This window comes from Vidua macroura, chromosome 11 (genome assembly GCF_024509145.1).
Source record: "Vidua macroura isolate BioBank_ID:100142 chromosome 11, ASM2450914v1, whole genome shotgun sequence".
Taxonomy (NCBI): domain Eukaryota; kingdom Metazoa; phylum Chordata; class Aves; order Passeriformes; family Viduidae; genus Vidua; species Vidua macroura.
In genome coordinates, this window is record NC_071581.1 from 9,802,775 (window position 1) to 9,815,283 (window position 12,509).

Below are 12,509 nucleotides of genomic sequence, written 5' to 3' on the forward strand. Positions count from 1 at the left end.
TTCTAATTATCTTCCTTTAAAAAACTCCTAGTTTTGTATCAATGATATTATTTGGTTCTAAAGTGTAATAGTTAATGCTCATTGTTAAATTGCCAAAAGGAGATTAATTTAGCATGTCATGGCTGCTTGGTGAAAATGCCATCATTAGTGATCCATAAGTTGCAAAGAAAAATAGAAAAGGGAGAAGGCCAACAGTCTCCTAAACACTCCAAATGATTTTTAGAAGTCCATTTTTATTAAAACAGTTTTGAATGGAACCCTCCTTGACATCATTAAATACATTAAAACATAATATTTGAATGGAATTGTGACTGCATTGATTTAATAAATAGGAAAGAAGGCAGTTTGTGAATGAGATAGTATTAGCCTTTTTATATTAATGAAATTAACCTCAGGACTACCTTTCTGTACTATTCCCAGTTCAGAAAAAAATCCACCTGGATTGGCTATTATTGGCATGAACTGATGAAAAAGACCCTCATGTTTTTTCCTTTTTTTTTTTTTTCTTTTTTTCTTCATTTGAATTCATAACTAATTTGTTCTGAAATCCCCTTTTGAATTTTCAGTCGTGCTCTCTCTCTCTCTTAAGAGAAGAGCTCCTGGTAAGTCCTTATATTCTCTAGGTTTTACAGGTCAGCAGCAGGCCAATAATTGCTAACCTTTCCTTACAAGGTTCTGGTGGCAGAGGTGGCTGTAGGGGTGGCCTCTGTGGGAGGAGTTCAGGGGCTGCCCAGTGCCAGACCTTGCAATAGACACTCCAGTTGCCAGTTGCCAAGCCATTTGGAGGAGTCTGTAGCACCTCTGGAAAACCTGTTTAAGACAGGAAAGAAGAATGGAGGGAAGAGGGAACAGAGGGAATAGACAATGAGATAGAGGAGCAGTTGCTCGATGGCAGGGCATGCACACCCCAAAGGGATTGTGGCTCCTGGGTGAGCCCATGCTGGAGCAGGTATGGCCCCAAAGAGGCTGTGGGCTGTGAATAAGCCCAGACCCCACAGCAGGTTCATCACTGAGGGGAACTGCACCCTGTGGAGCATAGGAAATGAGTGAGGAGCACAGAACAGCAAAGAGGAAGCTCTGTACACTAACCTCGAGTTACCCTGCAGAGGTAACAAGGCAGGCAGGAGAGGGGTCTGGAGTGAGCTAATGAAGTTGAGCCTGGTATTTTCCCTAAGTAAACTTTTGTCTTCTTTGTTTGCCAACACCCAAATCAATAATCAATTATTTATGTTACTGGCAGTAAATTAATTTGTTCTGACTATAAGAGAGGTTTACCATTTGCCATTTTTTTGATGTTACAATCGTTACAATATTCAGCTAGCTAAATGTGTGGTGCTGCAATAACCTTTTTTTTTTTTTTTTTTTTTTTCTCATCTAGCACAAAAAGTAACTTTAAAAATATCTGTTAATTATAATAATACCCCTTTTTACAGTTCTGGTAGTCTAATGGGACTTATAGTCATGATTAGCATGATTAACTTTCATGCTGGGTAGACCGGAGTAGCCAGTGAAGTGCTACAAAACTGCAGAGATTCTGTTCCCACGCTTTATTTGCTGTTCCTATGCTGAGGGCCTTAGGCTGACTTTATATTCCCTGTGTTCTACCACATATGATGTAACCAGCTCACACAATCTCATTCAGGTATATGGAGCTGCCAGAGATTGTTCAGTTCCAACACCTATGTGAGACACTAACAAAGCTTCCATGAGCACTGTCAGGGTTACTCCTCATGCACTTTCCAAACCCTCGATACTCCTGCAGCAACATGAGCTCCTAAAAATGACAACAAGGCCCACAGCCATGTACTGTGTCATTATGAAATGACAGGGTTGTGGGCTGACATGAACTGTTCTTTATGAAAATGGGGGCAGGTGGCTGAATAAAAGCCTTGCAGAATGTTTTTATTCACTGTTTTAGAAGCTTCAGTTAGTGTTAAATTACAAGGAAAATGTAAAAACCCCGACAAACCACTTGCTGCATTATTTATTTTGGAGGGATGTATTTTTTTTATCCTTTAAAATTCTATTGGTCTATCATAATGTTTATTACTACAGCTATGTCTGTGGTGATTTATCACTATGTTCTTTGCATTGTCATAGGCATATTTGGCACCACTAATATGATTAAACTTCAGACAGTGGAGTTTGGTATTGGGGTCATACCAGTAACCCATGGTTTGTACTAAATGCATGAATTTCTGTATGGAATGAATTTCTGTATGGTCCCTCTCCCTCTCCCTCTCCCTCTCCCTCTCCCTCTCCCTCTCCCTCTCCCTCTCCCTCTCCCTCTCTCTTCCTTCTTCCTCTTAATTCCCTTCAACATTCCTTTCTCTCTCTCACCCACTCTCCCTGTTTGCCCCCTTTGCTAAACTTCCAACTGTTATATTATGGTAATTCTATTTATCTCCTTGGAAGTTGTCCCAGCTTATCTTACATTCCACTTAAAAAATATTATTTCAATCACTTAAAGCACATATATATCATTATGTAGTTTTGATATTTTTCTTGGAAAAATTTTTACCACATGCATGCTGAGGAAAGAGGTTCAAAATATTTACCCACCATGGTATGTATTTAATCATACAGTATATTTCCCTTTTTGTAAAGAGGCTGAAAACAGAATCAATCCAGCTCACAGAATGGAATCTATTCTCATAATACTAAATTTTGATTCTCTTTCCTCACCATCTCAAACTTCAGGTTAATGGACCAAAAATTTAGCCAAAAATTCTCTCTAGTAAAAATAGAATTGTGAAAAGAACATATTTGAAGGTGTTTTCTCCGCTTTACTATTTTAAATGATTTTTCCTTAGTGCTGTGTTCTCTTTTTTTACAGTGACTGTATTCATCTGTCATTCTGCTTAAGCAGTCACTCTTTAGGTCTTGATTACCCTTGCTTTGGGCAATGCCTTCTCTTTTAAATAATATGATGAAAGCAGATCCAGTGAGGCTTACACAATGAGACCTTTAAGGTGCTGCTCAATCCTATCTGGTCTTGCTGAGACAAAGATTGGTCTCTCTTTCCACAGGATTCATGATCACAAACACAGCTGTTATTATGCTTACAAAAAGTATCCTATGATGCAAATACTTAACAACTATATCAATGCAAGAGACTGGCATTGCTCTTTCTGCTGCTGCTTGATTTACTATTAAGAGAAATATTTGTTGGTTCCAGGGAATAAAAACATTTCAACTGGGAGGCTCACTGCAGTCATTCTGGACAAACATTGTATTGCCTCTCAACACACTCTTGATTAATTTTAACAGAAAAAAAAGCAAAAAGAAATTAAAATTTTAACTGTGTTTCACTGAAATTGATTATACTCAATATCAATGTGGCCAGGTTGCTTCATATCCCTTAGTGGAATCTTTGTGGGTGAATTCTGTGGCAGTTCTGGGATCTTCAGGCTTGATTTGTAACTAATAGTGATGGAAACAGGGTAAAGCCCCACAGGTTTGTCACCTAATTCAGAGTCAAAGCCAACAGCAGTTGTGTGCCTCTCTGAAGCCATTGATTAAAACCTCTAAATGCCTTTTAAATGTGTGTGACACATTGTGAATAGTTCTGATGCTCTCTTATGTGACTGAATAAACAATTTAAATGGGTGAACAGGCCAGACTGACCTTCACCACAAGATGGGATGAAGAGTCCCAGTTTGTTTTAGCATCTTCTTTGGGTTTGGAACTGTTGCAAAATCCTCAGCTGCTTCACACGAAGTCCCTTCTTCTGGGAGGCATCTGCCTGGCCAGGAGGGACTCCTCACTTGCAGGAGGAGTGTGAGCGTTGCCTGTTCGTGCAAAGACACCAAGTCCTTTCCAGAGGTGTTTGCTCCCTTCCTTTGTCTCTTTGTGCAACTATACAATCCCACTCAGAGTCTAGCTCTTGTGTAATCAGTTTCTGAACAGAAAATGCTCATAATGCCTTAATATATTTTTTTGCACTTCTAAACCTTGAAATGAAAAAAAATATTGCTGTTCAGAGGTGTATCTAACTCAGTTTAGGCTTGTGGTTAAAATCTATTTATTGGAACAGACTCTGAAGGGGTGGCTGAAATTAGCACATTCTTGTAAGTGATCAGTCAATTTTAATGCTTTGATACCTGAATTTATGGAGTTAAGCCAAGGGATTTCTTTTGCTTATTTTGTTTAGGGAAAGTTTCACAGATCTACATAATCACTGCGGATTTTTGGGTTTTTTCATGAGGTTACATAATCACTGAGGATTTTTAGGTTTTTTCATGAGGTTATTGACACCAGAAAAAGATGACAAAAATAAATTTGAAGCCAGAAAAAAAAATGAGATTAATACAAGTAGGAAGAAAATATTAAATATTTTTTAAAATAGGAATACTGAATAAATTGAATTCCTAAAATGAAAGAAACTGTATAAATTTTCCTCTGGCACTTTCTGGAAAAATTTTTTAACTATAGAAAGGCAGAAACAATAAGTTGCACCAAGGTTTTTGTGGGAAACGATGAGATTTTCTGATAGGAAAGTTTCCACATCAGAAATGCAAAGCTAGGCTAAATAAAAATACCAGGGTTTTGTCTTAGGTGAAGTTTATAATCCTGCACAGCCTTTTCTTTTGTCTTTGCTTTGAGATGCTTGGCAATATAAATATTGCAGAAATAAAACTTTAATCACAACAGGATAAGACTCCACTGATGGCACCTGCCATCAGTTCCTTACCTGTGTTATCTCTACAGTGGCTTTGGCTTTTAAATAGTTCTTTCATTGGAGAGGAAGGAAAGGTCAGCGATCTCTTATTGTTCAACACCACCGAGGGGTTTCCGGAGATTGGCAGCCAGCAGAACCTTGCAGGAAAGTGCTGGATAGTGCTGCCAGCACAGGCTTGCATAGATCAGCATTTCATTACAGAAATAGCAAATGACTGATGTCTTTTCTAGGTCAAGGTGGAACAAGTTAAATAAGGATACTGACAACTTGAGTAGGGGAAGGTGGCTATTGTGTGCACTATTCCACCAGCTGTGGATGTACAGTGTAATCCTCTTTTCTTTCATTATATAACAATACTTAAGTATTTCTTCCCTGAAACCTATTGTGTGTTTGGATATACCAGAGGTGCTACAAGTACTTCTCTTAAAGAATTTTAGATTCTTTATTTAGTCATGATTTAGGTTTAGTCATGATTTAGAGCAAGAGAAAAAAAAAAAGTAGTTTAGTATAAGCTTTAAAGCACTAGCTTTTTTTTCCAAAATGTTCTTCATAATCACAGCATCTCATCTGAGCTGGTAGAACTGAGGGTTTCAGGGATGCAACTTAGGAAACTGAAGCTACCAAGAGGAAGAATGGCTTCTAAGGATGGTGTCTTCAGATCTTTCAGTTTAGAAGGCTCAAAAACAAAGAAAAGCATTGGAAGACAATTGGAAGACTTCTTTAAGACAGCTAATTAGTTCCTGTCCTCTAATTATTGTTCAGTTTTAACTATCTCTTAGTTGTTTCACTTTCTTGAAAGTAAGAATAATGAAGAAGTTCTGCCGTTAAAAAATCATAAGAACAATCTTTGCTGGTAAGTTATCAGTTCTGTGCAATGCCAAGCAACGTTTAAAGTGGATTTTGGCAAAATTTAAGGAATATGATTTGCTTTTCAAAAGTATTACAAATAATTGCCTTTCTTCTATATCCTTTTGCTCCTCCTCTGTAGAAAGAAGCAGATGAGGTTAAAGTAGCATTTGTTTCTTTAGGATAGCTGTTTGGAGATGTACACTTAGAATTTGCACAATTCAGAGAGAAGTCTGTGTAAATGTGACATGGACACAAGTGACAGGAGCTGATCCTTTGCATTCGGAATTCTTCTCTCAAGGCCGTTTTGATGCAGAGCAGGTGGCTTGGCAGACAGAGCTCCACCTGGCTAAACCATGGGACATCAAAATAGCCTGTTACCTACTGACATGCAGGAACCACAACAGGAAATTGAGATAAAGTATGAAAACCTTTTTGCTACAAATTCAGACAGCTCTTCTGCTAAGGTGGACCAAGGAAAATATTATAAATTTCTTATTTGGGTTAATACTGAATGATTCTTAATGTACTTTTTTTTTAAATGCTGGTTATTTTTGTATTTAGTTTCTTACATTGGTAATCAGTTTTGGATTATCACAAAACCAAACTGTGGGCAGAAAATTTAGAATATATTTGTGTATTTGTGAATGCAGAGACAGGAGAGCTGCAGGTTTTAATTCTGAGGTCAGAATCCTCATCAGGTAAAATCTGGTGAGGGTATGTTACACAAACTTGGGTCCTCTTGAATAAATGAAAATAAAACTTCTTTTTTTAAGTTGAATGTATTTCAAGTTTTAGAAAATCCCATTTTATACTTAGTCTTTATAAAAAATCAGAGTTTTGTCCACAAGACAACTTAGAGTTGTCACCAAACTGTCAGATAACAAGCTTATATTGTTCAGGAAAATATATTACAATTTTATCTACTTGTACTGTTCAATAAAACATTAGTATCTCAGCATTTTTATTTAACAATAGGCAACCCTAGGCCAGTAATTATGCAACAATTATAATAATAAAAACTGTCCCCTGCTGCTCACCTAGAAACAGGAATATATTAAACCAGTACTAACCATCTAAAAGGAAAGCAACAAACTACAGTCATTTTTAATGCCCCTGCAGTGCACCATGGGAAGCTAATAATTCACCCTCTAATTAGTATCCCTTCTGCTGCTGTTGGCACAAGGACAGACAAAGAGGTACCCGCTTCATTACAAACTTGCCTTGGTAATCTTTAAATGTCTTTCTTCTCTGCAGGTTGAACGTGTGGAACAGGGGCAAATAGAATGTGCAATTAAAAAAGGTTTGCTGGTATCGCTAGTCTGACCATGCATCCTGAGTCTAATGAGTGCACTAAAAAGTGAAAAAAAAAAGCCATTTGAATGCACTCATTCTCTTTTTTGGCTATATTGTAATTCTTCCTTCTTTTCCTTCATTAGTGTCTACATTAGCAGAAAAAAAGGGAATACACCAATGGGGTAAAGATTTGAGAAGTTCACAGCATACCTGCAATGACAGTGTTTAGACTTTGAGCAGTTCATAAATGTTATAAATATACTTTAAGAAAAAATGAATGATAGTAGGCCTTAATTAATCCTTGAGAAGGTTAATTGTTTCAAGGGGAGTATATCAATTTTAATACATTTCTCTTTTAAAAACCAGAATTATTTTGCCACAGGGCACTACAGGTTTGAAATATGCAAAGCATTTGTACATAATTTTTAGTACTGTGGCAATTATAGTGATCATACTATTAGAGTGATGCTTTCCTTTAAGCATCTTGTTTACACATGCACAGTATATTTGTTGACTAATTTAAGCTTACAGAACATATTGCATGGCTGAGGATATTTTCAACTTGCCAATACACAGCTGATTCTAATTATTGTAGGAAAATTTCAGTTTTCACAATGGCCTGCTGGTGCTGTCAAGCAAGGCCAGCAGTATACTGGAGAGCACTAGGACCTTGTGCTCTGGTTCAAATATGGCTTAAATTAGTTGTGTTATTTCCATTTCGTTACTGTGTAGTGATCTCTGTGAAGCCCATTAGTAGGCTCATAACAAAGCTAAGTGCAATGTTACCTCTTCTGTTAATTTTGAGGATTACTTATTGAGTAGTCAGAGGACATGCCTCTTCATCCCTGTTTAAATCCAGTCCTGCTCTCTGTGAGATTCTGCTTGTGTAATCACTAGGAGAGTTAGATATCATGTCATATTCTTATGTACAGTCAACAGAAAATAAATTTTAAAGTGAATGACCACAATAACCAGCTTAAAATTTTACCTTCTATTTTGATATATATCTGTAATGCTCTCTGAATGAAAAGGTGATTTAACTTTTTTTTTTTTTAAATAAATATGTAGATATGTAGTTGGAAGAAAGTTAGTGGAGCCTTATAATGCTTCCACTTAGCTATTGCAACCTAAGAGGATGTGAGTACTGGATTATCAGTATGTACTAGAGAAGTTCCTTAATTAATTTTTAGTTTTAATATTAATTAAAGGAGCCACAAGGGAAGTGAAGGAGTGTTGTCTGTAAAACGAAATAGGATCTTCATTTGTTGTTCTCGCCACCTAAAATAAAGATATTCCAGAGCTTCTTATAGGAGAGTAAAAGGACATATGGTACATATGATTGAAAAAAAAAAAAGTTGTTTGCTTCCATTCATATAGTGCTTCACTCTTGATCCCAGTTTGTCCTATTTCAAATGTGTACAAATTAAGAAATGAGAAAAGTTGCTTTCTTAGGCTGTGCGTACACTTGAAAAGGAAGTCTATACCATTTTAGATTATCCTAGGATTCATGTTGGGAAATAAAAGATCTGGAGGTTGTCCTGATGTAAAATCAAAGAAGAAAAATTTATGGAGAGCTTACAAGTTTTTATCAGTATCTGTCTGGGGAATAAATGGAGGACTTAATCAAATACTTCCATAAATTTAAGCTTGGCACTGAATTCACTTAAAAATGTCAAAATTGGATTTGGTTGGCACGCAATCATAAAAAATTACTTTCTAAAGAGTTATTCTCCATTTCTATTATTGGAGTATCCTGATAAGAAGATAATTGGATATAAATTAGAACATGTTGGTTTAGTCCTGCATGAAGGCATACTTTGCACGAATAAGAATGGAAGCAAAACCAAAATCCTAATGGTAGTCTCTTCTAAAACAAACATATATTTGTAATAATGACTAAACCACAGGTCACTTTGTTAATTGTCAGTGACATGGTGGATTTAATGGATCTGGATGTAGCACTAGGACACTTCTATAACTGGCCATTAATCTCAACACAAATGCTTTCTGCCTCAGTCATTATTGCTTATTGATCTGACACACTTGAGCATAACTTCTTATTATCTTATGAATGGCTTTTCATCCAGTTATGTGATGCATTGCATCAGGGTACCTTGTTTTCCATAAAGTAATATATTAAGTCTCTATTTTTTATGACTGACTAGAAACAACAATGTCTGGACTAGCAAAACTCTGTGGTGGACAGACTCAAAGATGTGTCCTTGACCATGTCACAGCTCCCACAAGAAGGAAACCTTTATGGGCCAAAAGATTAAGGAATCCATATGCAAAAGTTATTTTTTATTGCCATTCCTTTCAACAGCATCATGACTGGCTTGCTCCCCATGATGTATTCCCTGTGGAGTCTGTTCCTTGATGTCACTTTCCCAGAAAAGGTTTACACTCTAGAAGAGAAAAAAGAAATCTAGACACATCTTCATGGTTTTATATTTTGTAACTTCATAGAGTAATTTTGTAAGTCCATATATCCTGAGTCTCAAATGAGACCTTCTCTGACATTCTGGCCAAAGGGGAAGTTGTGCTCCATTTGTATTATGCCTCTCGTGTCACCTTCAAAGTTTAATGCAGGGAAATTCTGCTTGGTTTTGTAATGACTGGTGGCAACTTGGAGAATTATTACAATAGTAAATATATTAGAGTTATAAATATTGGTAAATACGTTTGTATAGATTCCAGCTCCATAACAGTGATATTTTAATTATATTACTTTATTTATTTTTTTGGCCTTTATTCTAAGAAATACTACTATTCTGCAGAAATTAATTATGTAAATCAAATTAACATTGATAATTTTTAATCTAGAGAATGTGTATTTCTAAACATTGATCTAGATAAACAGCTTACAGAAGGTTTTAGCTCAAGCCTGGGGTTAAATTTTTAAAATGATTATTGGCTGCTTTCAATTTCTGCTATAAATACAATATTTTTCTTAGACACACCACATGTTCCTCTTTGGTGAAAAGCGAGATTTTTCTGAGGAAAAGAAGTAGTCTAGAACTACTTAATCTAAATTGGTCACTACTTCCAGGGAATTAATTTTGTTTGTTGCCTTGACATGGCAAAAAGCGTAGCTAAGAAGTCCTGAATATTTGTGAGACAATTTTCTTGTGTGCTGCACCATATTTGAAAGGTCATACACCATTATAAAAGGTGTAATGTTGTTGTTGGGAAAGACAGAAGGCAGCAATTGAATCCATGTCATCAGCATTCTAGATTAAGTTTTTAGTACATCTGAGTTCTGCCAGATTTCCTGCATCTGCCTCCACTGGCTTTAGAACATAGTCTTGTGCCCACTAAATCACTGACAGCGTTCTCTGGTGGTTTCAATGCAACTGGTTTCGATTCCTAACTTCCACAGTGAAACTAAGAATGAACAAACAAAAAAGAAAATTGAATAGTAATTAATAAAGCAGATAAAAGATAGAATTGTGACATCATTCTTAACTAGCTTTTTAAAGAGATCTATGCTTTTCATACTGATCTATTTTTCTTCCATCCCACAGGTCTCAAAAAATAATTTGCTTTGTGGTATGGAATGTACAGTAGACACATGAGAAAAGGATAACTAAAAGCATAATTACTGTTTCTTAAGCTAACTTTCAGAAGCAAACCTGCAGGAGCAAGGTAACACCATATTATGCTCATTTTTTATACACTATAGCTCCTAAATTCCTTATATATTTTCAAAAATTCTCTAGGATAAAGCACATATTGGCCTAGTACACAGAATAAAAAAGCTTAAACCACTGCATTACGCGCTGCTGTTTACATTGCTCAAACTTGAAGAGTATAGGGTTGCAGAATATTTAGGACATCTTAGACTTATAGAGTTCTGAAAAAAGAGGAAATACATCCTTAAAATTTTATGATGTAAAAATATTTGCCTTATAATGTGTAATTGAGTAGTAAGCTTGCCATCATTGTCACATATATTGTCACATATATGGTTGCATTTAAAGGAGTGGAAAAGAACAAATGTAAGTGATGACCATGAAGTTCTGAAGGGCTCTTATAGATAGTGACAATTTCAACATGTGAGAAGGTATGCTTTGTTAAAATTTATTTGTACCTATTTTTGAGCAGTTCTTCTTTGCAACTCGTTAATAACAAATCATTTAGCACACCATGGCCCTTTAGAGGACTACACTGCAAATTACATTTCTTTTCTGAGTTGGGCTGCTGTTACTGGGCTGAATATGCTGTGCATGCACAAGATCGAATGATTATTAATAGTTCTAGTCTTTCCTGGGTTGCTAACTGCACAATAATGAAAAAAAAGCATCATGGCCAAGATACAAATCAGATGGAAATATCACCTGTGAACTTCTCATTCTAAATTTGTACAAAGCAATTAAAAGCCCCTGTACTTACATATTTCTTTTAGACTGCTCTAATGGTTTGGAGGTAACAAGGTAAGATAGACATTCTGATTAGAAGAGACCAGCATTTCCCAGATCAATAAGAACAGAATGTCCTAATATCTCTGTACCTCTGGATGAGGGATTTTCTTCCACTGACTTTCAGTTTAGAGGTACTCACAGAAATTTTTAACTGTAAAATAAGAGAATTTTGTTTCCCCAAATTCTGAAATACTATAAATTTGCCTACAAATATAGTTGTCCTGCTATATGTATTGCAGTAAAATTCATGTGTTTCATGTCACATAAGCTGTATGAACTTTTGGGCACAGGTATACCCATGTCATATATGTGATAAACAGGTGAAGGTTCTCTGATGTGCAATAGAAAAAGGGACTTTTTTCATTACTTTAGATATGATTGGCGGATGAACAAGGGTTGGGAACCTGCAGATTTTAGACTGTGAAACACTGAACAAACTTTCCATCTAGGGGAAATGAAAAGGTTATCTTATGATAATTGTATAATGGACAAATCACAGTATGGAATAAAAAGGAGTAAACTTTAATCTGCTTCTCACTTTCCTCTTTTATTATAGATTATGCTTTCAAGCATCATTCAGTTTTGTTAAATGCTTGCTTATGAATGTTTTACATTGAATTATTGCATTTGCCTCTCTTTTTGTCTAGTCTATTTCTGCTTTTTTTCTGATGATTTTTTTCTTTTAATCTGCAAAGTCATTGATGCAGCATGTTTTTCTCAGCTGAAAGAAACATTTTGAGGAGTTGAATTGCTGTTACAATTACAACAGCATAGGATTACAACAGCATGTTAGCTCTGTCTGTCTGTCTTGCTCCTTTAGGGGTACTGGTGGCTGCTTCTTCTGTGTAGGGTAGTAATTATTCATTGATTTACTTCACTTCATGTCGTCTGCCTCCAACCTTTCCAATCCCTATTATACAGGATGAAAAGAGAGATTTTAAAGCAGTAGTTGCCTAAGGAGAAGGAAGTGTTTTGATGCTATTCCTAAGACAAGTAATGAAGATCTTGCATTATCTCAGGGCTAGTATCTCAGTATTAATTATTTGAGTACCTGTAAAATAAATTGAGAAACTGATTTCATCTATGGAGCCCAGTAGGAGGTAAGGGATGCTCATCCCTGTACATTTGAGCTTTTTCTATAAAGAATCTGCTGTGCTATTTCTGTAGCATTAGAGCCATGCAGCCCACCACAGAGACATGCCTTTAATGCCAAGTCATTTTGGCCTGCTACGCCTCACATTCTTTCAAATGTGCTGCTCTTCAAA

General features: G+C 36.1%; 1 long non-coding RNA gene across 1 annotated transcript in view; it reads left to right on the top strand.

Moving 5' to 3' along the window:
• Positions 1 to 10,458, top strand: part of LOC128812957 (uncharacterized) — a 40,467-nt gene extending 30,009 nt beyond the window's left edge. Inside the window, exon 4 of the long non-coding RNA XR_008438882.1 lies at positions 10,348 to 10,458. This is a non-coding gene — a long non-coding RNA (uncharacterized LOC128812957). The remainder of the gene's footprint in view (positions 1 to 10,347) is intronic.
• The last annotated feature ends 2,051 nt before the right edge of the window (positions 10,459 to 12,509 follow it).